General features: G+C 36.6%; 1 protein-coding gene across 6 annotated transcripts in view; it reads left to right on the forward strand.

Moving 5' to 3' along the window:
• Positions 1-27224, forward strand: part of LOC115210212 (zinc finger protein 236-like) — a 142591-nt gene that overhangs the window by 91559 nt on the left and 23808 nt on the right. For 3 of the 6 annotated variants that reach the window (XM_036501783.1, XM_036501782.1, XM_029778680.2), the window contains one exon: positions 15391-15478. The gene's annotated coding sequence lies outside the window, so the exon portion shown is untranslated. Of the gene's footprint in view, positions 1-7028; positions 8122-8268; positions 8396-15390; positions 15479-19504; positions 19831-27224 lie in introns of those variants that run through there. The other 3 variants (XR_003881430.2, XM_036501784.1, XM_036501785.1) reach the window with 3 other exon arrangements.

Below are 27224 nucleotides of genomic sequence, written 5' to 3' on the forward strand. Positions count from 1 at the left end.
TGAAACAATATCTGTTCAAATTTTCCCTTTAAAAAATTTGTGTGCATCAGTGTATTTATAAATTCATATATATATATATATATATATATATATACATATACATGCATATGAGTGAGTGGACAAACAAAAGAACAGGGCACTCAACACAGTAGGAGTTACATGTATTATTTAAAACAGTTTGATTTGGTTTACAATTTTATATATATATATGATCAAGACAGTTTGAATTTGAATGTATCCAACTAACTGTTACTCATATACCAACATCAAACCATGACACCATGTGACCATCCTTGACCAATCACAGCCCACCTTACAGTCGTAACAATCAACTTCTGTCATTCAAAATTAAAATGGCTGATGACTAGCATCATGCATGAAACTCAAGGGTACCAACGAATTGTGAATCAAACAGTTTTGATCCATACATGCAACTCCCAATAAAGTTTTGATCCATACATGTAACTCCCAATAAATTGGTTGAGTGCCTTTCTTTCGTTTGTCCACTCACTCATATATATATATATATATGTGTGTGTGTATATATATATATAAATGCATGTGTACATACTATATCATCATTCGTTTTAATGTCCGTTTTTCCATGCGTGTATAGAACTGAAAGAATTCATTTAGAGGAAATTTGTTTAAGGTCAGATGCTTTTCCTGTTGCTGACATTCATCTTTTTTCTACCAAGATATTCTTTCCCTATTTGCTGAACCACTAGGTTATGGTAATGTAAACACATGAACAATATATTTCTTTACTGCCCACAAGGGGCTAAACATAGAGGGGACAAACAGGGACAGACAAAGGGATTAAGTCGATTACATCGACCCCAGTGCGTAACTGGTACTTTATTTATCGACCCTGAAAGGATGAAAGGCAAAGTCGACCTCGGCGGAATTTGAACTCAGAACGTAACGGCAGACGAAATACGGCTACGCATTTCGCCCGGCGTGCTAACGTTTCTGCCAGCTCAATGAACAATAGTTGTCAAGCAGTGATGAGTGACACACACATAAACACACATGGGCTTCTTTCAGTTTTCACCTACCAAATCCTCTCATAAAGCTTTTAGTCGGCCTTAGGCTGGAAAGCAGTTGTGCAAAAGTCATGCAGTGTGACTGAAGCCTGAATCATTTGGTTAAGTGGGAAGTAAACTTCTTACAACGCAGCCACTCCTACACCTATATATGTATATAAAACCCATATACATTTCTATGTATGTACATATCACTATAGATATTTATTCACATGTATATCTGTGCGTAGTTTGTGCATGTATATACACACGCACGCATAAAGGTTAAAACCATGATATCATCATCATTTGATGTCCGTCTTCCAAACTGGCTTGGGTTGGACAGTTTGGCAGGACCCAGTGGGCCAAAGGTTTACGTTGAGATCCAATGTCTGCTTTAGCTTGGTTCCTGCACCTGGACATCGATGTCCTTCCTAACACTAATCACTTAAAGAATGTTCTGGGTGCTTTTTATATGACACAGCCTCGCTAACAAGGTCACCAAATAATTCGCCAGGGAAAAACAAAGATCCCTCAACTGAGTGAGGCTCTACTAGAGAGGGTGATAGACGACAGATGGACAGGTACTAGCATCTAAACAAGTCAAAAGTGACGGTGACAAGGTGCCAATGCATATTCTCAAGGTGCAAGTTGTGTGTAAGAAAGAACAGGGACAGAATGCTTGGGAAGAGTGGGTGGCTAAGTTCATAGGAATGTGAGTGGAGTCTAATAGATGTAGGTGGAGGTGAAGGCAGTGAATGAGGAACAAGAGTGGAGGTGTTATTTAATAATAAATATCAGTATGGGGTGTGGAAAGGTGAAAGAAATAGGAGTGGCTCAAGCAGGAGGAAGTGATAAGTGACTGTACAAGGAGGGTGGAGTTTAGTAGTATAACTAACTTGTAGATGGAGCTGAAAATCATCGGAAGATGATGAATTTGATGGGAGTTCAGGAAAAGAGAGAGAGATGTACAGTAATAGAGATAGAGGTTAGAAGTACATAGGGTTGGCTATGGTGCACGCAAGACAGGTGAGGATTGGGCATTGATGACAGATATGAGAGGGTGTTGAAGAAAGATAGCAGATCCAAGTGGGTGTTAAAGACGAGGTATGTCATCTCAGAAGGGAGGAGGGGGGATAACCGGAAGCAGAGAAAGGGGTGATTAATGGGAAATAAGTGGGAGGGGATGGTATTGAGAATAAGGAATGGATTTTAAAATGAAGTGACTACAGGAAGACAAGGAAATACCTGGTAGAACAAAAGAGGGTGGAATATGTGCAGAACAGCTGAATAGTGCTTCTAGTTAGAACAATGATGGAGGATTGGGTATTAAGAAGATAAGGGGTTGGAGGGGCTTGATGGGGACAGGTTGGGATCAGGAGCAGGGCCCAGGGAGTGTATAGACATTAACATAATACAAATCATTGTTTTACAACCTTACTCTTGTTATGAATGATGGGTCTTCTGAAGTGCAGCAAATCAAATAGTGTGTGTGTGCATAAATATATATATAGGTACACATCCTCTACACTGGCAGGAATAATGTTAATGTATTAAAAACTCATGTTGTATAGTATTTGATACACCTGTGTTTGTCTATGTTGTATGCCACTGGCCACTCTGAACTATTTCTGTTAGCACATTGAGTGTGTGTGTATGTATATATAATGTATATGTGTGTATATATATATAATGTATATATGTGTATGTATATACATGTATATATATGTGTGTGTGTGTATGTATGTGTGTGTATATATATATATAATGTATATATGTGTGTGTATGTATATACATGTATATATATGTGTGTGTGTGTATGTATATACATGTATATATGTGTGTATGTATATATGTGTGTGTGTATGTAATATATATGTGTGTGTATGTATATGTATATATGTGTGGGTGTGTGTATGTATATATATGCATATATATATATAATGTATATATGTGTATGTATATACATGTATGTGTATATGTATATTTTTATATTTATATAAAAATATATATTTACATGTATATACATTTGCGTGTTTATATATACATGTGTGTATCCAGGACTCATTCTTTGTAAGCATGGTACTTATTCTATCAGTCTCTTTTGCTGAACCGCTAAGTTACAGGGGTGTAAACACATAAGCATCGGTTGTCAAGCGATATTGGTGGTGGTGGGGGAGGACAAACACAGACACACACACATATATATATGTGTGTGTGTATATATATACCACGGGCTTTTTTTCCAGCTTCCCTCTACCAAATCCATTTACAAGGCTTTGGTTAGCCTAAGGCTATAGTAGAAGACACTTGCCCAAAGTACCATGCAGTGGGACTGAACCTGGAACCATGTGGTTGGTAAGCAAGCTATTTACCACACAGCATCTCATGCACCTGTGTGTGCATTAGCATTTATTTTATAACTGTATGTATATCAAAATATAGATACATACTTGTGCATACGTGTGTGTGTGTGTGTGTGTGTAGACATTTATTTGTAGATGTGTATATTGTGTATGTAATATATATATATATATATAATTACATACACATATAGATGTGGCAGTGTGTTAAGTTTATTTCCCAACCACATGGTTCTGGGTTCAGTCCCACTGCATGACACATTGGGCAAGTTTCTGTCGTCTTGGGTTGATCAATGCCTTGTAGGTATATTTGGTAGATGGAAACTGAAAGAAGCCTGTTGTGTGTGTGTGTCTGTGTTTGTTCCTCACTCGCATGAGAACTGGTGGCAGTGTATTTACATTCCAGAACTTGTATTTCTGCAAAAGAGTCTGATAGTAAAAGTACCAGGCTCAAAAAGAAGTAAGCAATAGGGTCAATTGATGTGGCTAAAAATTCTTCAGTGTGTTGCTCCAGTATGGACACACATTCTAATGAATGAAACAAATAGAAGATACACACACAAACGTGTGTGTGCAAACACATACATATATGACGGCACAGATGTGACTGTGCAGTTAATTAAGTTTGCTGTACAACCACATGGTTTCGGGTTCAATCCCACTGTGTGGGACCTTGGACAAGCTGACCAAAGTCTTGAAGAGGACCTCATAGACAGAAACTGAAAGAAACCCATCATATATATAGTGTCCTTGAGTCTGTTCCCCACCACTGTTTGACTATTGTTGATGTGTTTACCTTTTCTTCTCTATAACTTAGCGTTTTGGCAAAAGAGACTGATAGAATAAGTACCACGCTTTGAAAAATATGTACTGGGATCTATTTATTTGACAAATTGTTTTTCAAGATGGTGCCCCAGCATGGCCGCAGTCTAACGATTGAAACAAGCAAAAAGGGCAAGTGTCTTCTACTATAGCCTCGGGCCGACCAAAGCCTTGTGAGTGGATTTGGTAGACGGAAACTGAAAGAAGCCCGTCGTATATATGTATGTATATATATATATATATATATATATATATCTATATATATATATATATATATATATATATATATATATATATGCGTGTGTGTGTCTGTGTGTTGTGTTCCCCCTAGCATTGCTTGACAACCGATGCTGGTGTGTTTATGTCCCCGTTACTTAGCGGTTCGGCAAAAGAGACCGATAGAATAAGTACTGGGCTTACAAAAGAATAAGTCCCGGGGTCGAGTTGCTCGATTAAAGGCGGTGCTCCAACATGGCCGCAGTCAAATGACTGAAACAAGTAAAAGAGTAAAAGAGTATTCACACACACACATTTGTATGTGCATGCGTTTCTCTCGACGTCATGTGATAGTAGTAAGTGCTACTTTCATTCATGGAAAGATATCTAGTTATGGGAAAATACTACCTTACTTGGAAAGAGATGAGGGTTGGTGAAAGCAATGGTATCAAGGTGTAGAAAATCTGCCTTAACGAATTCTGTCTGACCCATGCTAAAAAAAGGGAAACTAATGCTTATACACACACCCCTATGCGTACATATATTTTGCTGTGTATACAATATATATATATAGTGGATTGGTGTGTATATAAACTTATGTATGCAGATAAGTTAGTGCATATATGTACACACACCGTATATGTGTATGTATATATATGTACGTGTGCATATATATATATATGTACGTGTGTGTATATTTATATATATATATATATATATATGTACGTGCGTGCATATATACATATATGTATATATATGTACGTGCGTGCATATATACATATATGTATATATATATATATGTACGTGTGTGCATATTTATATATATGTACGTGTGTGTATATTTATATATATATGTACGTGTGTGCATATTTATATATATGTACGTGTGTGTATATTTATATATATATGTACGTGTGTGCATATTTATATATATGTACGTGTGTGTATATTTATATATATATGTACGTGTGTGCATATTTATATATATGTACGTGTGTGTATATTTATATATATATGTACGTGTGTGCATATATATATATATATATATATATATATATGTATGTATATATATGTACGTGTGTGCATATTTATAACTATATATATATATATCATACGTGTATATACATTGTGTACATTGTGTATATACTCATGTATGCATAAGTATACATATAACTTCTGTTTATATACACATGTTTTTGTGTGTGTATATATAATGTAGTTTTGCATCATTTTTTTTTTACACACACGCAGGATATATATTGTAATGCAAGAGTTGTAAAGTATATTAAATATTTTTTACGTAGCATAAACATTATCCCATGTAGAACTCAACATGTTGAGTTGAGTGGATAGAAATATTTGTATCAAAATTTAATAGTGTGATGCGAGTTTCGGCCGAGGCTGCTCTGTTCACAACAGTTGCTAAGAGCTTGGGGGTGAAACCCTGAGTAGACTATATATTTTCAACTTTTTGCTTATAATAAAGACACTCAGTGTTATTTATGTATACGTGGATACATCTAGATACAAACGTATGCGCGTATATTAGTATATATTACAGATAAGGTATATATTCATGTATATATATTTCGTTACTACCCACAAGGGGCTAAACAAGGACAGACAAACGGATTAAGTCGATTACATCGGCCCCAGTGCGTAACTGGTACTTAATTTATCGACCCCGAAAGGATGAAAGGCAAAGTCGACCTCGGCGGAATTTGAACTCAGAACGTAACGGCAGACGAAATACGGCTACGCATTTCGCCCGGCGTGCTAACGTTTCTGCCAGCTCGCCGCCTTTTATATTCATGTATATATACATATTGTATACACACACACATACACAACTGTATGTGTATTAGCGTGTGTGTGTGTTGAGAATTTCGGTCTCATAAAACTTCTGACTTAGTGGCCTGAAACCGGTTACCTACATACATATCATGAAATAATGTATGCGATTTATAGCTAGTAATTCTTAATTTCTGACTGTTTATTATTGCTTTTATCATCACCATTATTATTATCACACTGTTTTTATACAAACGGACAAAACCCTCTGTAACCTTTCGTCCTGTTTTGTCCCTTTATGTTAAAATTAATTTTTGTCAGCCCTTGTGGGCAATAAAAGAATTAATTATTATTATTATTATTATTATTACTACTACTACTACTATTATTATGGATAGTTTTGCACCATACGAGATTTGTAAATAAAATTATTATTATTATTCCACATTGATGTAGATGTTGCGGCTTTTGCATGTAACCTGATGGGGGCAAAAGTTTCCAAATATTTGCATTATCACACGCTGAGGAATTATTAGAGAGAGAGAGAAGGTAAAGAAAGGAGTCCGTGGATGTGCGTGCGTGTGTGTGTGTAATGTGTGTAATGAAATGAGTACAAGGTTTGTAAAGAAATATAATAGGGTATGTGTATTAAATGCGAAATAATGCTTGTAAGCACACAACAACAACACAGATTGTGTAGCAAATTTGCAAGTTGACAGCTCGGCATTTTGCCCGATCAATCCACCAGCTGTGCATCGTGTATTTTATTCTCTCTCTCTCTTGATGTTGCGAGATACCAACCAAGGCCTTGCGTTTCTCCTAGCAATAACGTCCTGTATTTCGAATGTTGTTATTGCGTGCTGTTGGTACTCTTCGCTTCACTGACTGCCTCTGTTCGACCCCACCTCTCTCTCCCTCACCGGCCTCCATCCATCCTTTCTTTATTTCTTCCTTCCTTCCTTTCTCTCCCCCCACCCTCACTGTTTAACTGATGCACGTCCAAGTGGTGGTGCCGGCAGTAGTAGAATAACGGTTGTCCGCCTTACTGCGTGCATGCGCTGTATTTCTGTAGTTTTGTGCTTCTTCTCCCCGGCGGCTCTGGCTGCGAGTATGTTAATCAAGTAGAGGAGGAAGTAGTAATGATTTATTCTTAATCACATCACAATGCTCCAGTTGGTAAAGTTGTAGAAGTGGTTTGCGTCTTGTTGAAACTATTTCTCTTCAAAATTCGCTGCTTCTCGGCCACCTAGCAAGTGCGAGTGTACGTAGCTTGTAAGTAAATAGTACCGTAGTTCGAGAACTTCATTCAGTGAGCTGCGGAAACTTGCTTGTAAGTAAAGTAAGCTGGCCAACTCGGTAGAGAACAGTCGGTAGTAGTAGTAGTAGTAGTGGTGGTGTGGTCGTCGTTGTAGTTCTAGTAGTAGTAGTAGTAGTAATCTTCTTCTCAACTGCCCGCCCTGTGCAGCATGGCTGCAGGTTTTCGGGCTACGATTCCAGCCAATGCTTGTAGCAGGACGAATTACTCTCGGACAGCTGGCATACTACGCGCTATTATATTTAATTTAGCCACTAACGACGGATTTATAACTTGCAGTCGCTAAAACCCAACCGCCTGATCACATTAGTCGAACCAGTGCAAAGCAGCGGAACTAACACCACAAAAGCGCTGGTTAGCTTATTGTTTGTTTTTTTCAATATACATACATACATACATATCTATATTATATGTATATATAAATATATATGTATATATACTTATATATGTATATATATTTATATACACATATATATATGGTATGTAATGAATATTCATGTATTCTGAAACCTACATCATACAAGACTTACCTGAACAGGAGTTAAGCCCAACGTGTTGAAAAATGCGAAAACACAGTAATTTCGATAAAGTAAGTTTGTGATAATTTTTATTATTTTAGTTTTATTAATATATATACCTTCCATGTGGGTCTTCATTCTTGCACAGAGGTAGAGAGCTGAGTAACGGTTAAAAACAACATTGGGGTGTGAATGTGTGTGTGCCAGAGATAGAGTGAGGGTAGGAGAGTCTTGTGTACGTAGCAGGCTAAAAAAATGTTTAGCGATCCAGTGTACTTTTACTGACTAAATACATGCAAATGATTAAAAATTCTGGTCTTAATTCTAAACAAAACTTCATCTGAGGTAGGTAATGTCTTAGGTTTGCTTTTCGTTTTTTTTTTAAAGCACCCTTCGCTAAACAACTTTTTACAACCGCTGTACTGACTTACAAGTATGGCTGGCACCATGTTTATCCATTAATGTTTGATTCGCTTCAATCAGACCAATTTCTACCGTGATACACGTATGCCTATCTTTACCTTACTCAATAATTTTTTTTTTTAATTGGTTATAATTAGAGTAATTAATTATACATTTCCGTTTCTCGAGGGCCTGTTTGATTCTCAGTCCATTAACAGATAACATCATGTATAAATTTATGAAAAAAAAACCCAGCTTAAATCTTTTAGTAATATGCAAGTGATAAAGTAATAGTTTATGAATGGTATTAATATTTTGAACTTTTAAATCTAATTCTTTGTCCAGGCAAAACTTTGCTATTTTTGCTTTCTTGAATGTGCACTAAACTTTAGCGCTTTGGTGTTGCTCTTTATTTCGTTTTGTATTTATCATTTTCAGTGACTGAGTGAAATGTGCTCATCATTTATTGCTTAGTTAATCCAGTTGTTATGAAAAATTAAATTTTTTTAAATCTTCAATTACATCATTGTTTAAACTTTCTGATCTAACAATCACTTACAACTTTGTTGTTGAAAACTTTTTTTGTTGCTTTGTAATTGGTGTTGCTCTTTATTTCGTTTTGTATTTATCATTTTCAGTGACTGAGTGAAATGTGCTCATCATTATTGCTTATTTATCCAGTTGTTATGAAAAATTAAATTTTTAATCTTAAAATTACATCATTGTTTAAACTTTCTGATCTAACATCACTTACAACTTTTGTTGTTGAAAACTTTTTTTTTGTTGCTTTGTACTGTAATCGTCTAAACTGGAAATAACTGTTAAAAAAATGCAACCTTCGGCTCCTCGCCTATCACCCTCCCTTTCCGCAGTTTTGTGTCCAACATGTTGGTTAGAACAGAGTCTCGAACCTGTTGAATGTAAAGCACGTGCGTTATGTTTGGACATGTGCATTAAGTATTTATATAACCTCTCAACGTCACAGACCACATGGTGATTACGTCATCGTGGCATTCCCTCATTCACTCACAGCCTCTCCGATGTTGATACCGCTACTTCGTAGAGCAACAATTTAAACTTAATACATACCTCACCCCCCACACACACACAAACTGCTTCCCTTCAATCATCATCACTCCTAGTCCTTTAGGGGGCCCCTTTTTTTCCTCCCCCTCTTCTTTTGTTTTTCCTTATTAAAACAGTTACCTTACATACCACTTTTCGATGTGCCTACATTCATTCATTCATTCATTACCAATAGTTTATCATTCTAACATTATCGATCATGTTCTAGTTTGTTTAGTCGTCAAGAAATTCAATATATTTCTAAGTTCCTTCTAAACATTTTATGTTTAACATTTTTTTTAAAGCTTGTGTCGTTAGTTCTTTAGTAATTACTTTGTAATTTGTTATATATATATATATATTATATTAAATTAGAGATAAAACCACTATTAGGCAAATCATACAATGAAAAACTCAAGCCAATACATAAGATTAATTAATTTATATTATTTTAAATATATATCAAAATTATTAAAAAAAAGATGATTAGTATAACACTACGATCGTTTCATGGCTGTCCAGTTCTTAAAATTTCGGGTTACAGTCATTCTTCAGGTGATATTTAATGGTAGACGTGCATGTATATAACTACGTTTAATAGAACCATTAACTTGTTCATTTATAAAAAATAACACCAAACCATTTAATGCTGTTTCGTCAAGTACAGAAGAATATTATTGCGTCCTGTGTGTGTGTGTGCTCGTCCCGTGAATTGTCAATATAAAACTTATTTTAATCTAAGGGAAATAACTCCATTTTATGCCATGTTTTTTTTTCTTTTCAGTATCCTTACATATATTATATCTTTATATAATTAAAGTTTAATTTTTTTTTAAATAATCTCTATGGTATTATTATCTTAATATTTATCACTATTCATTATGTCTGTGACTCTGTGAGCTAATTAAGAGCAAATACCAATAACATTTATATACAAACAGCCATGGTTTAATTATACTAAATTCATCTTAAGTTTGATTCAACAGTTTTAATAAGTCTTGTAATATCATTTTTTCCCCAAATTTCAGGCCCTACCAGTTCCCAGTAATATAATAGACAGACATTCTTGCATGGTAATATAAGTATGTAGGGATGTAGCTTAAGGGAGATAAATAAAGTCTCTTAGTCAGCAGTTATTACTGCTTGAACTAGTGTTAACTGATACTGCAAATCTAATTTGGTCATTTGGGTTGTATCACTTTTTTTTTTCTTCTTTAAATCAGAAATATATGACAACTTTTTCAACAGCAATCCTCGAGAGTTTTCTCTTTTTTCTTTTTCAATCAATTTTCTAAATTAAAATTTAGTTTTAACAAATGAATTTTAATATCTCTTTTGTGTGAGTGTGTAGTCGTATGGTAGCGTGTATTCTATATTACAGGCGCAAGTACGGCAATGTTTAATTACTCAGCATCAGTGTATTTTTCTAAAACGATTGTTTTTCGTTGAATTCTCAGTTTATTATAAAATTGCTTTATCAACTATATTCTACATCATCAACGTGTAGCGTCATCCACATTCCACTGGGAATCTCATAGCAGCTTACTATTACATTGTCGAATTGTCCACAATATCTTTATATACTTAATTGTTACATATAGACAACTCATATATAAAATATGTAGGTGGTTTTAAAATATATAAAACTAGAGTAGCGGAGACGAGAGGTGGACATTGCAGTAATGGCTAGCATAGTCCTCAATGAAGCCATGCGTGCCTTCTCGCTATCCACTCTTGTTTGAATAAATTTAATATCAAAAATAAAGCAAAGGGCTGTAAATGCCAGTGGTTAAAAAGTACGATTAGTAGATAATACTGATAGTTTAGAAGTGTTTATTTGTTTTACTGATCTCATTAGAACAACACCGACTTGGCGTGCAACAAGCAAAAGAATCTACCACAGTGACATCCTAGAGTAGAAAGCGCCCCCTACTTCTCGGGCGCAATGTCGTACCATCTGGTCCTTTTGGTAGGAGCTAAAACCGACTGGCTCCCCAACAGATTATTCATTGAGATAAATGATCGTTTCATTATTCTGTGGATCTGCAAGTGCTTTCGAAAACAACTGGCATTTAAAATGGCAGGGAAAGTTCATGTAATTTCAGCATAACTACAGATTGGTGCCTCCCACTAGTTCGTTTTCTCATAACTTATTGAAGAAAAAAAATACGTAATTTTTAAATAAAATTTTGCAGAACGGGTGTAGATTTTTGATTATGCCGATGAAATTTATAGAAAAAGGAAACTGTTTTTTTGGTGGTGGTGAGGGGACTTTCGGATAATTCGTCCCAACTCCCTCTCCCTATTTCGTTAATCTAAGCACTTTTTGCTTTTTTTCTTTAGATTTATATTTCTGAATCATCGGTATTACATAATCTGCACTCTCAAAAACCAAGCTTTTGTAAATTTTCGTTTAAAAATATGTATTTTATTGAGAGTTAGGAGGAAACAATCAGAAGATGTTCAGATTTGGCAAACTCCTGTCAATGCAAAATAGGATGTGGTTCATTAAGTCCAAGAAGACTGGGCTAATGCCAAGAAACAGGGCATTAGATTTCTCTACAGATGTTGAGACCCAGTCTACCATTATTCAGTGGTAAAGAGACAAGGTAGAAACTTCTTTACCTCTTTAGGTACAGGCATGGCTGTGCAGTTAAATTGATTTCCAAACACATGGTTTGGGATTCTTGGTCAAGGTGCCATGTTGTGACTGCGTGACACCTTGAGCCTTCTATTACAGCCCCAGGCAGACCAAAGCCTTGTAATTGAATGTGGAAGCTTATTGTGTGTGTGTATTTATATATGTATGTATATGTATATATATTTGTTAATATTTAGCAGAGGCAACAAAGTGACTTGTGGTCCAAGAATTTCATGCATTAGCACTTATAACTTTGATAAGTGCCAGTGCACGAAACTCTTGGGCCTTGAATCACTTTGTTGCTTCTGCAGAATATTAATAAAATGTACATATATTCATATTTTGAGTTCTATTTTTCTTGTTTGCATCACCATGCCTATGTGCGTGTGTGTTTGTGTGTGTGTGTGTGTGTGTGTGTGTGCACGCACTGGCAGCTCTTCACAGATTCCATGCAACACATTCAAAGTGGAGGTAAAACAACTATGTATGTGGGCTTGGTAGAACAAACAGGATAAATAGAGCTCAGTACATGAGTATTATATATTTATTTTTAATCAGCAGAAAATACAAAGTGGCACAAGGGTTGGTAGTTTTATGCATGCCACTTAACCACTCATGGATACACACATGCAGGGCTTTTGCTAACATTGGGGGGGGGAAACATGTTGAGTGAAGGAATATTTGTGTGTATATGTGGTTATGAGATCCAAGTTTGATCCCATTGCAAGGTATATTCTACTGCTGTCTTTGATTCAAGTGTTTTAGAAAAATGTGGATAAGTAGATACCATACCAGTATACAAATTTATATAATGTGTGTGTACAGGAATCTTTGAAAGTTTTTAAATTTAAATGACTGAGTCATTTACTTGAGTGGCTGAGACAATTATTTGACAATATTTTCTGGAGAGTCCAATGTGTGCACGAATATATGTTGGAGTCAATAGCAAAATAAACTTACGAAAATGACTCTTGCTCTTTCAGTCATTTTTATTTTTTATGCCAATTAAAAGAATATATTCATCTCTTTTTTGGTGTGTGTGTGTGCATGTATGTATGTGTGTATATATATATATATATATATATATATATGCAACGGGCATGTATATTTTGTCTTTATTTCCATGCATTTCATAGTTTTTAAGTGTCAGTTTCTTTATCACTATATGCTGAAAGTGTTTAACCTTTAGCATTTGAACTGGCCATATCTGACACAAAACATTTCACTTGTTTTGTATTCAAACTGGCCAGATCCAGCCTCTCACATCTACTCTATGATGTCATTCTGAAGAGAAACAATACTACATCATCAAAATCTTGAAGCAGTAAGATAATGCATGATTAATTCGAAGCAATATGCATAAGTAAGCATTAAATTTGACAGTAATCTCAATACAAGAGTTAAGCAGCAGGACCATTTTTAATGGGCCCACATTCTGGTCAGAACTATATTTCTATTTTATGAAGATTAGTGTTCTGGATATCTTTGATTACTCTCAATGTGCATAGTATTACTGAGGGATCTCTAATATAACTTTATCTAAACACGAGTTACATTCTAATTTATTTTCCTGGCTTTCTTTCATCATCATCATTTAACGTCCGCTTTCCATGTTAGCATGGGTTGGACGGTTTGACTGAGGACTGGCGAACCAGATGGCTGCACCAGGCTCCAATCTTGATCTGGCAGAGTTTCTACAGCCGGATGCCCTTTCTAATGCCAACCACTCTGAGAGTGTAGTGGGTGCTTTTACGTGCCACCGGCATGAGGGCCAGTTAGGCGGTACTGACAACAGCTACGCTCAAATTACTAATTAATAAACAATTTGTTATTTATCCTGTAAAGTTAGTTACTTATGTTTGTATCAAAATAAACCAAAGAAATAAAGAAAATGTCTATTGCTCAATCCCTTTTCCCTGCTGATATGTGTTGGGTGGGTTGTCTCAGTATCTTACCACTTGTTGGGCTCAATACAAAACCACCTGTTAAATACATGCGCTCAAATATGCATTCAACCTGATGGATGCTCTCTATATCACCAACCACTTTACAGCATAGATTCTTATGTCAGGAACACTAGGAATGTTGTCTTGCTGCAGCACTAATGAGTCTCTACTACTCTATGTCTGATTTCATTCAGAGTTAGTGCTCTCCTAGATAGTTGTGGCATGAGGGAGTTCATGTAATTTATATTCATGTAAACTGTGGAATAAAAGAAATAGAAATAAACCATATTACATAGTTGAATTACATACAAGGGACTACATATCAGCACATTTGGTAATTACTCTTTTACTTGTTTCAGTCATTTGACTGCGGCCATGCTGGAGCACCGCCTTTAGTCGAGCAAATTGACCCCGGGACTTATTCTTTGTAAGCCCAGTACTTATTCTATCGGTCTCTTTTGCCGAACCGCTAAGTGACAGGGACGTAAACACACTAGCATCAGTTGTCAAGCAATGCTAGGGGGACAAACACAGACACACAAACACACACACACATACATATATATATACATATGTACTATATACGACAGGCTTTTTCAGTTTCCGTTTCGTCTACCAAATCCACTCACAAGGCATTGGTCAGCCAGGGCTATAGCAGAAGATACTTGCCCAAGATGCGCGCAGTGGGACTGAACCTGGAACCATGTGGTTGGTTAGCAAGCTACTTACCACACAGCCACTCTTGCGTGGTTCTTTTTTTTTTTTACACTGAGTATGGAAAGCAGATTGATGTGATTATGGACAGGCTACATACATTTCATTAAAGTTTTGCAGGATTGGAGCTGACGAGGGAAACTACACAAATTCATCTTCTGGCTGCATTGCTTGCATGGCTTCTATATGTGATTCTATATTGTCATCCAATTCAATTCATTAATATGAATTTGAATTGGGAGCTCAGTTTAACTCTTCTGCTGTCTCTTTACAATCTCTCATGTTGCAGTCCCATAACTTTGCCATATCCCTGGCAGGGTGGCTCAATGGGTGCCATGCCTTGCCAAAGGGTAACGTGTGACTATGCAGAGCATGATCATCACTCCATGAGATTTTCAAAATACCAGCATACCCATAAACTCATTAAAATGTTGTTTTTTTTTTTTTCAGTCCTAAACTAATTATCCCAAATTTGACTTGATTATTTCATTAATGTTTTACTAATTTTATCATCACAGTTTGTAATATTTCTAAATTTTCTTTTTTCACTTTCTCTCTCTTTTGTCTTATAGCTGAAAATGGTCCACAGCTCATGTTGGATATTTCTCAATCATCTCCAATGGCTGGTTCCTTTGGATTGTTACATAACTAATACACCTGGTAAATATAAATTCATTTTTCTTAAACACTTTTTATGAATTAGGTAGTCTTTCACTTAGAACACTGATTCTCAACTTGGCTCCATGTGACCCCCTTGTATATAAGATTTAGTGGGTTCACATAAGCAAAATAGTAAATTGGATTCACAGTAGTATTTTATGGGTTCAGGAACAAATTTTGCTTTATTTATATGAATATTTATTGCAAGAAACAACTAGGTTTCTTTCTCTGACCATTTACATAGTTCAGTCTATGCAAGTTAACCCTTTAGCATTTAAACCGGCCTTATCCGGCCAAAAGTATTCTGCCTGATTTATGGTCAAACTGGCCAGATCTGGTCTCTCACACCAACCTTACAATATCATTTTAAAAATTAACAGCTACCTCATCAAAATCTCATAACTACAAGATAATGCATGATTAGTTCAAAACAATGAGGACAAAAAAGCATTAGTTTTGGCAGAATAATGCGAACACTAAAGGGTTAATGTGTGATAAACAAAATAGGAATTTTGAAAGAAGTATCTATAAAACTTGTTTTTAAACATCAAATGGCTTGTGGGGGTGAGGCAGAGATGCCCACCAGAGTAAAAGAGTAATCAAAAGGATCCATAGATAAAAAGTGGTTGAGACCCACTAACTTTGAATATTTAACTTTCTTTCACCTGTAAATTAAGCAATTTTATCAATTCAGTGAATATTCCAATTATTTGCAGCTTGAAGAGTTGGGTTTTTTCTTTTCATCATCATCATCATTGTTTAACGTCCACTTTCCATGCTAGCATGGGTTGAACGATTAGACTGAGGACTGGCGAACCAGATGGCTGCACCAGGCTCCAATCTGATCTGGCAAAGTTCCTATAGCTGGATGCCCTTCCTAACGCCAACCACTCCGAGAGTGTAGTAGGTGCTTTTATGTGCCACCGGCACGAGGGCCAGTCAGGCGGTACTGGCAGCAGCCATGCTCAAGTGGTGTTTTTTACGTGCCACCTGTGCAGGAGCCAGTCCAGTGGCACTGGCAGTCACCTCACTCGAATGTTTTTCACATGCACCGGCACAAGTGCCAGTAAGGCAATGCTGGTAATGATCATGTTTGAATGGTGCTTTTTACGTGCCGGTCATCAAATTTGTGAATTTGATTTGATTTCGATTTCACTTGCCTCAACAGGTCTTCGCAAGCAGAGTTTAGTGCCCAATGAAGGAAAGATACGTATAAGTGGGCTGGTTACACCCCTGGCATAGGCCACGGGTTATGGTCTCACTTGGCTTGCCAGGTCTTCTCAGGCACTGCATATTTCCAAAGGTCTTGGTCACTAGTCATTGCCTCGGTGAGGCCTACTGATCAAAGGTTGTGCTTCACCACCTCATCCCAGGTCTTCCTGGGTCTACCTCTTCCACAGGTTCCCTCAACTGCTAGGGTGTGGCACTTTTTCACACAGCTATCCTCATCCATTCTCGCCACATGGCCATACCGGCGCAGTCGTCTCTCTTGCACACCACATCTGATGCTTCTTAGGTCCAGCTTTTCTCTCAAGGTACTTACAATCTGTCCAATATGCACACTGACATTACACACCCATCGGAGCATACTGGCTTCATTCATTGCAAGCTTACGCATGTCCTCAGCAGTCATGGCCCATGTTTTTCTATTTACATTCTTATATGACTTTATTTTCTCTAATTAAGCTAATTAAAATAGACATTTTTTGTTAGCTTAAGAATATTTCTTTAGATTTTCATGAACCTTTAATAACATTATCACCTTTATATCTAGTTTTCTATGCCCATATGAGTTAAACGGGTCTCCCCTCCAGCACAATATCTTGCCACTTAACATGGTCACTTACCATCTCCATGAAATTCTGCATCCTAAGATCAGCTTTAATCACTTGTCAATGTCTTCATACCTTCCACTTGTACTATTTGCCCAGATTTCATCATCTGTGTGCCTCATATATCTATACCAGTGCAACCATCTCTCTTGTATACCTTATTTGATTCCTCTTACACCATTTTTTCTCTTACTTCATTTGTGCTCTATAGTTCATGCACACTTACGTATCATGTGGAGCATGCTTGCTACATTTATTTCCAGGTTTTGTGTCTCCTTTCCACATTAAGTGTCTTATTACCATGCAACATCACTTCATAGACAAATGTCAGACAATATAGTCTTGGTGAGAGAATCCCTTTGCAGTCAACAGCTAATAACTCCCTAAACTTTTCCCATCCTATTCTTACTGTTGCTACCGAGATTTCAGAACACCTACCTTCACTATTAACAAGGTTACCCAAGTAACATCTTTGGCACCTTCTAAAACTTTACAAGAACTTTGTGGATGCTCCGACTGCTAACTATTGTTGTTGATTACTCACATAGGAAGGGATGTCTTTATCCTGTCATTTCACTCCTGTGCACCGATGGTTTACTTGTGTGCATGAACAGAATTCTTACCTACTGTTTTCTTGATTATTGGGCATGTCTTTCTGACACGGCTATAGAATTCTGTCTCTCTTCCTCTCAAATTAATTTACTCAACAGGATCTACGAATACATCCACACACGTGCTCTCACTATGTCATAAGTAGCATGGATTTAATATTGCTACATCCATCCACAAGATAGACTTTTGCTTCAGAGAAAATGTGTGGAGTTTTGTGATAGTAATGTGATGTCCAACAACGTTAATGTTGATGAACTGGGTCGCTTCCTAGCTCTCACTTTTACCAAAGATTGGTGTACAACTGGACACAAACTTAAAATGTTTTTCTTAGGTTTACTATTGGACCTCTCAAATCTAAGTTTTATTTCCATGTTGGGTATTTCTTCTCTGTGTCCGAGACAAATTCAGCCATGATAACTTGGAAATGAGCTTGCATTATCTGATTTTCTACTCTTCTTTTATGCCCTAGAGAACTATAATAAACAGGTGGGAATGAGTACCAAGACAACTTTTTCTGTTCCTTCCTTGGTCCATTAGCTTGATGATTCTGTAGTAACTGCTTTCTAGAGCAGTGCCTTTGTACTTGTCATGTGTTAATGATGACACTGCTATGCTAGTACGTCCTTGTTGCTTATGCAGGTGACTTAGTTGTCCTCTACTTCAGATATTTTCACCATCTCAGTAATTATTTCTGATGTCCAGCTGCTTGTCAGGCCATCATATCTTCAACCCTTTAGCATTCAGATTACCTTGTCAAATGTAATGCTTATATTTATTCATGTTGTTTTGAATTAATCAAGCATTATCTCAAGGCTTCAAGATTTTGATAATGTGATTGTTCAATTTTAGAATGACATTGTAGGTTAAGTGTGAGGGGCTGGATATGGCCAGTTTGAATGTTAAAGGATTAATCATGTTTTCAAGTATGCATTTATTAGGAATTGTCCCTTGGTGTAGTTCCTTTCTCCCATGCATTCTCCACTTTCAGGAACCTCTCATAATACTATTTCCAAGCATTTTCTTGTGTTAGTGAGGATAAGTGAGCTACTGTGGAGGCGCAATGGCCCAGAGGTTAGGGCAACGGACTCACGGTCATAGGATCGCGGTTTCGATTCCCAGACCGGGCGTTGTGAGTGTTTATTGAGCGAAAACACCTAAAGCTCCACGAGGCTCCGGCAGGGGATGGTGGTGATCCCTGCTGTACTCTTTCACCACAACTTTCTCTCATTCTTACTTCCTGTTTCTGTTGTACCTGTATTTCAAAGGGCCGGCCTTGTCACTCTCTGTGTCATGCTGAATATCCCCGAGAACTACGTTAAGGGTACACGTGTCTGTGGAGTGCTCAGCCACTTACACGTTAATTTCACGAGCAGGCTGTTCCAACCGGAACCTTCGTCGTCGTAACCGACGGGAGTGCTTCCAAGTGAGCTACTCGTGATCATGTTGACACACAGCTTTGCAATCATAAGTACGTCTGATCTTGCCACTAAAGAATATTGCTTACCTTCAGCTTCTTTCTATGTTTCATTTACCTAACAGCTTCACTTCTGATATTATTTATTGTTCCCTCTAATCTTTCCAGACCTGTCTCTTCACTGTTATGGCTCCAGCTACTGTACCAATCCACTACTATGTCACATGTCTGTGTGTCCAGTAACCTTACCCCAGTCGCAGTTCTAATTTGTGTAGTATGGGGTTTAGGTCGTTTATGTCTATGCTTGTGTGTATGATTTAACGCAGTCAACTGAAACTCAGCTTCATCATGTAGCCAGTATTATTGGAGTATGGAAGCACTCAGTTGGTTACGACGACGAGGGTTCCGATTGATCCGAATCAACAGAACAGCCTGCTCGTGAAATTAACGTGTAAGTGGCTGAGCACTCCACAGACACGTGTACCCTTAACGTAGTTCTCGGGGATATTCAGCATGACACAGAGAGTGACAAGGCCGGCCCTTTGAAATACAGGTACAACAGAAACAGGAAGTAAGAGTGAGAGAAAGTTATGGTGAAAGAGTACAGCAGGGATCACCACCATCCCCTGCCGGAGCCTCATGAAACTTTAGGTGTTTTTGCTCAATAAACACTCACAACGCCCGGTCTGGGAATCGAAACCGCAATCCTATGACCGCGAGTCCGCTGCCCTAACCACTGGGCCATTGCGCCTCCACTATTGGAGTATACAAATCTATACAAAACTAATGGTTGTTATAAGGTAGCATTCTTTGTCATTTGTCAGCCTGGGTGTTCATGTTTGGGGACCTCCAAGTTGTGGGAGGGGAGGTAACTCTCAAGGAATTAGACATCAAGAAGAAATATTCAGATGCATGTACTATATGCACATTGATGCACACACATCTGCATGTGTGCTCACGAGTGTAGGCAAATACAGGCATATATACAGAAGATGTATACATATACTTATCATATCCATGTGCATTACTAGATGTTGTAGGCAATAAATTCTTAATTTACCGAAATTTTGTTATGAATTGATAATTGTTTGCAATCCAGTGGTAGGTGTTAGTATGCTCAAAGAGAAGGGGAAATAATTGACCAAAATTAAGTATTTAAGTTTATCTTCATGCTTTAACCCTTTAGTGTTCGCATTATTCTGCCAAAATCCTTTTTTATCCACATTGCTTTGAACTAATCATGCATTATCTTGTAGTTATGAGATTATGATGAGGTAGCTGTTAATTTTTAAAACGATATTGTAGGGTAGGTGTGAGAGACAAGATCTGGCCAGTTTGAACATAAGATAGGCAGAATACTTCTGGCCAGATATGGCTGGTTTAAATGCTAAAGGGTTAAGGAAAGGGCTGTCTGATCTTTGTGGGCAAGAGAAAATATGGACATAGTACAAGGCTGGTGAGGTCAAACAAACTGAAACCTAACTAGTTGAACCTGCTCTTTAGTAGTTTTTACATAGCAAAGAAATGTACATAATTTTTTTCTATAAGGAAAATTTGGATAATTAAATTAAAGAGCTAAGTGGGGAAATAACTCAAAAGTAGTCAAGTGCAATATGCTGAGTTGTGTATGAAATACTTAATTTATTGATGTTTTTCTAAGCTTACAAAAGGAAATAAGGCTAATGATATTTGTTAGTAACATGCAAAAAGGCAGGGGGAATAATTTCAAAATTTAAAGAGTCAATTGGTAAAGGGACACTGGTTTCTGCTGGTAGGCAAGGGACAATTATTGACATATATGTTTTAGATGTCACCATTAAGAACCACGTACATAATGTCAATCATCTGATCAAAGATTATCAGAGGTTAAAAATCTATCATTGTGCAGAATTTGTTGGAAGATCTATGGGATCTTTTCACTTTGACCGGCAGATTTTTAAAATAATTTCTTTGTAACTAAACACTTTTAAACTTCGTATACTGGTAGAATGTGTTACATAAAACATATTTTTCTCTTGGTGTTCTTTAGAAAATTCTGTAGTTTGTAAGCTATTTCTTGTTTAATTTCTCAAGATCCCATCTATGCATAACAAAAAAAAAAGAAACTACCTCTGCCTGGTGGAGGATAATCTGCATGAATAGTGCAAATATTACTGGACAATACAGAAGACACCATACCATCTACGCATTTCACAATATGACTGGAAATCATATTCATACTACCAGGATAGAAGATTCAAGAAATATCAGCAGAAACAATGTACATTATCTCAGATTTACTGAAGACATTATATAGATAACAAGATAGTCAAGAAGAGACAGAAAATGCTGAGAAAGAGAATTGTGTAATGCAAGGAAGACTTCCAGACTGAAGATACAAATAATGAAAAAAAGAAGTAATAGAATTAGTAGAAAATAACTTATATAAAAGAATAAGTGCGAAGTGAGCAATAACAGAAAAAGACATGAAGAGAAGAGATTATTGCCAGAACAAGTACAGCAGAGTTACAAAGTCAAACCTCTCAGTCTATCCCAAAAGGAAAATCTTTTAGGGTTGGCATATTGACTGGTATTTTTATTGCTGTAAATAAAAGAAAATGGGACGTGAGCAGCCACATCATTTAGAACAGTAGATTAATTGTTGGTTAAAAATCATCATGGAATGGTAACCAATGACAGGAGTGAAAAGATAAGGAAATCCACAAAAGGGATGGCTTGATAAAATGGGTCACAGGGGAAGAAAAAAAACTGCTAAATTTTACAATGTTGTTTCTGCAGCAATACAATCTTCCCTGTCCCTTCCAAGTAATATGATTTTTCTCCAAGAATCCATCTACTTAGTAGTCTTTGTTACAAAGTCTAGTGGTTTTCAGGTCTATTGCTTGATGTCATATCTCCTGTCTTTCATAGATTTTTCCCTTACTCTTTTACTTGTTTCAGTCATTTGACTGTGACCATGCTGGAGCACCACCTTTAGTCGAGTAAATTGACCCCAGGACTTTTTCTTTGTAAGCCTAGTACTTATTCTATCGGTCTCTTTTGCCAAACCACTAAGTTATGGGGACGTAAACACCAGCATCAGTTGTCAAGCGATGTTGGGGTGACAAACACAGACACACACACACATATATATGACAGGCTTCTTTCAGTTTCCCTCTATCAAATCCACTCAGAAGACTTTGGTCGGCCTGAGGCTATAGTAGAAAACACTTGCCCAAGGTGCTATGCAGTGGGACTGAACCTGGAACCATGTGGTTGGTAAGCAAGCTACTTACCACATAGCCAAAACTAATTGTTAATCGACCCCTTTAAACTAAATTTTCTTTATGACGTAATACATTTACCTATTGAGTGGATTTTGTAATGTCTCTAACATTTATTATTGCTTAATATGAAAATGTAGATTACTTAATAATTGTGTAGCAACAGTTTACAGTATACCTGGCAGTTACTTTTGGTATAGATCAGATAAAACTGCATCTTATTTTTTATGCACTTAGAACTTGTTAGAAAAATATTGTTGCTTGCTTGTATTCTGTTGTCATAACATGATGCAATAAATTACCTATTAAGATGATGCAACAATATAGAGAAATGTTGTAAAGTAAATGATGTGTGGCTGTGTGGTAAGTAGCTTGCTAACCAACCACATGGTTCCGGGTTCAGTCCCTCTGCGTGGCATCTTGGGCAAGTGTCTTCTGCTATAGCCCCAGGCCGACCAATGCCTTGTGAGTGGATTTGGTAGACGGAAACTGAAAGAAGCCTGTCGTATATATGTACATATACATATATATATGTATGCGTGTTTGTGTGTCTGTGTTTGTCCCCCTAGCATTGCTTGACAACCGATGCTGGTGTGTTTACGTCCCCGTCACTTAGCGGTTCGGCAAAAAGAGACCGATAGAATAAGTACTGGGCTTACAAAGAATAAGTCCCGGGGTCGATTTGCTCGATTAAAAGGCGGTGCTGCAGCATGGCCGCAGTCAAATGACTGAAACAAGTAAAAGAGTATGTATTCTTCACCTTTTAAAAATGCCAAATTTTATATAAACTTTGATAGCTTTGAGCTTATTTTTTTGCGGATTGGAACATTTTGAAGGGGGCAAAACCAATTAAGTGTGTGTGTGTGTGTGTGTGTGTGTGTGTGCATACATTCAAACACACACATTTATAATTATCAGTAACCTGCTGATAGCTGAATATGGCTGCTTATATGAAATGCTAATAACCATGTCAGAAGTTTTGGTAATGAATTATCTCCACCACTAGTTATTGTGTTCATTCACTGTTGTTCAATAGTCGAGATCAATTGGATCTTGAATGAGTTTTTGCTAAAGCCAATATGTGCTGTGTTATTATTCATGTCTGAAACATTTACTCTATAAATCGGATCCCACTCAAGCCAGTTATAGTTAAGGAAACAATTGCTTGTTTCTACAGTTGCAATCTTGCTGATATTTGGTCTAATATTTCTAGCTACTTTATTGTAATTGAATATCTTGGCCCTTATATTATGTAAAAAATAAGGCGGTGAAATGCGTAGCTGTATTTCATCTGCTGTTACGTTCTGGGTTCAAATTCCGCCGAGGTCGACTTTGCCTTTCATCCTTTCGGGGTCGATAAATTAAGTACCAGTTACGCACTGGGGTTGATGTAATCGACTTAATCCGCTTGTCTGTCCTTGTTTAGCCCCTTGTGGATAGTAAAGAAATATATATTATGTAAACAACCATAACATCAACAGAACTTTTATTATAGATTTTATGTCTGTGAAATGCAGGAAGTAAGTTTTTATTGAGACAAAGAAACACCTAACTGCATTTGTATCCATATTCATGCTGCATGGTGGTTTAAGCCATATCATTTTCTTGTTCTAACATTTAGTGAGTTTAGCTAAAGATGTTTTTAAATAATGTATTTTGTTCCACAAACCAGATCTCAATTCACTCTGATATTTCATCATGACACCATTTGTCCAGACTAAAGTGTTACCTGTCAGTTTTAAGAGTTACTGATTTTCGAGTACAGGGTTTCCTTCATTATGACTGGCAGACTCTAAATTTTTGTATGAATTTCTAGTTTGCCCTCATAAACAGGTTACCTTCTGTATAGTATTGCTAAAAGAGAATAGATTCTGTTTAAAGGATATTAACCATTTAGCATTTAAACTGGCCATATCTGGCCAAAATGTTCTACCTGTTTTTTTTTTGTTCAAATCATCCAGATCCAGCCTCTCATACTTATCATACAATGCCATTCTAAAAATAAAAAATCACATCATCAAAATCTCAGTTATAAGGTGATGTGTGACTAATCCAAAATGATGTGAATTAATAACCATTACATTTGACAGATTAATCTTAATGCTATGGGATTTTAAACATGATAAAATGAAGCTTAGTGTTACCAAAAATATGTGAATAACAAATATGGTTAATTAATGAAAACAGTAACACTACCAGGACATTATTGTGAAGCTAATTATATACGATAATTAATAATAATAAATGTGCAATTAATATATGCAATTATAATCAACTCAATTACTAGATGCTGTACTGGTTCTTAGAGAGAGTTAGTAATCATAGTTAAGTAATGTTAAGTATGAAGCGAATTAATTTGTAGCAACAGCAGTAATAATTAACTGAACTTTTCTTGTATGATCTAAGTCTTTTTCGTTCATACCTCACAAGAGGTAAAAGGGAAATTTCAATGTTTTTAGAGCTGCAAATGACAAAAAAAACAAATCCAAATCTCTTGTGCAAAAGTTAGCATTTAAATTTCTGTGTGTGTGCGTGTTGAAAGAAAGATGGGATATGGAGTAAGGGAAATAGTTCTGGATGGGTGAAAAGCGATAGAAACACATAAGTATACTATTGCATTTGCCTGGCATTGCTCAGTATACATGTGTGTGTGTATAACTTAAGGCTGCTATAAGGAGACTGTGTTTAGTTGTTTCAAAGCCCATAACTAAGGTAAATGGAAAAATAGAAGCATGAAACTTTGCTTATTTATCATAACATAAGGAAAGATGTTACTCAATACGTCTACCACCAGCAGCTATAATCGATTACAGATGGCAGAAGGCTGGGACATACCCTCATTACCTCATCCAGATTGTTAGATCTGAATGCCTCTCCTAACGGCACTCTTCAGAGTACCTGTGCTGCGGTGTGGTGTTATATTGGGCTTGTCCTCAGTGAACCCCACCCACCCACTCACACACATTCAAAAGTCACATGATTTCAGATCTTGTAAGCTAAAAGGCCAGACCTCCTTGGAAACAAACTGGAATTTTTTTTTTCCCCAAATTATTCCGCTCGGGCTTTGAAACCTGTGCTAGTGCAGAGTCTTCGAAAAACAATCTCATTCAGACTGTTTGGTAATCCATAGCTTAAAACTTTAATCAAAAATGTTCAAGTACTCAGTTGTATTGATGTGAAAAACTCCTGGGGTGAAATGAGGTGGCTTCACATGCTTATTGCTCTCAATAGCTCCAAACATCATCACCAGGGTCAGATTCTCTTTTTGCACAGTAGGAACTTCAGAAGGTTTGAAAGGAGTAACCCACAGCTGTGGTGGTGATTTCTGGTTGACAGATTCCTTTTTTGCTAGCTGGTGTTTTGATTTGCTATAACAGATCATTTTAAACCAGCTAGAAAGGTGCAAACGTGCTTGCAGTCACTGAAAGTATTGTGAATTGAACAGAACATTTGTAGCATTAGCCTTTGTATGAATGATGGCATCGCAAGGACTACACCAAGTATTGTTCTTTTCAGCAATAACATTTCGCTGCAATGATTCTATAAACACTAGTGCAATCTGTTATAATCTCTCTCTATATAAACGGCAGTTTGTCTGTGCGTTTTCTGTGTGTCTGTTTTCTCGTACCCTCACCCTGACCACGGCTTTCAACCGATTCTGATGAAACTTGACACACACATAGCCCAATGTCATAATTCAAAACTAACGCAGCCAAAATTTTGAAAAGTTCCCCCAGTTCTAAAAAAAATCGATAAATTCGACATGGGGTCGAGAATCAGAAACCCAAACCACAGACCGTCTAGGGGACGCAACTCCACCTTCTTTAACTCTCAAAAAAAATTTACCATCATTTTTTTCCCATTTTTTGGCTATTTTTTGGCTATAACTCTCTAAAAATGCTTTATAGTTATTTCCCTTACAAACCCGAGCAACGCCGGGCGATACTGCTAGTCTTTAATAAAAGAAACCAGAAGCTAATACTTCAGATGTGTCACATGCAAAAAATTAACTCCTTATTTACAATACATGTTTATCAATATATAACAGTTTTAAAATTGTCCCATAATTTAAAGTAGCTGCATTTTTTTTTTCATAATTAAAATATCCTTGGCCATTTAGACTAGTTATTGCTATTGTGTTTAAGGAATGTATTTATATAGTAAAGGTAAGGCTTAAATACATATACCAACAGGTTCCCACACCATCCCACAAAAATATTTTTCTTACCTCTTTTATATTTATTTAAATATTTCAACAACAATAACCCACAAATATGGGGTTCACTTCTTAACCCTTTTGTTACCATATTTCTGTTGAGATGCTCTGTGTTTCTTTCAATTACTTTAAATATAACAAAGAATTTAGAAAAATATCTTAGTTATCATTAAGCTAGTATCAGGAACATAAATTCTGACTAAGGTTTCGTGGAAGATTTTAATTCAAAACTTATGAAAACAAGATGTACTACAGAACCAGAGCCGGTTTCAGCCGGGTTGGTAACGAAAGGGTTAAACTTCAAAGAAATTTTTGAAGTTTTAAGTGCCAAGATTCTGAGCAAAAACTTTTCTTTGTCAATTATATAATTCCTCACATTCTACAAATGACTACCTTCTCCTACATTCAC

This window comes from Octopus sinensis, linkage group LG4 (genome assembly GCF_006345805.1).
Source record: "Octopus sinensis linkage group LG4, ASM634580v1, whole genome shotgun sequence".
NCBI classification, from domain to species: Eukaryota; Metazoa; Mollusca; class Cephalopoda; order Octopoda; family Octopodidae; genus Octopus; species Octopus sinensis.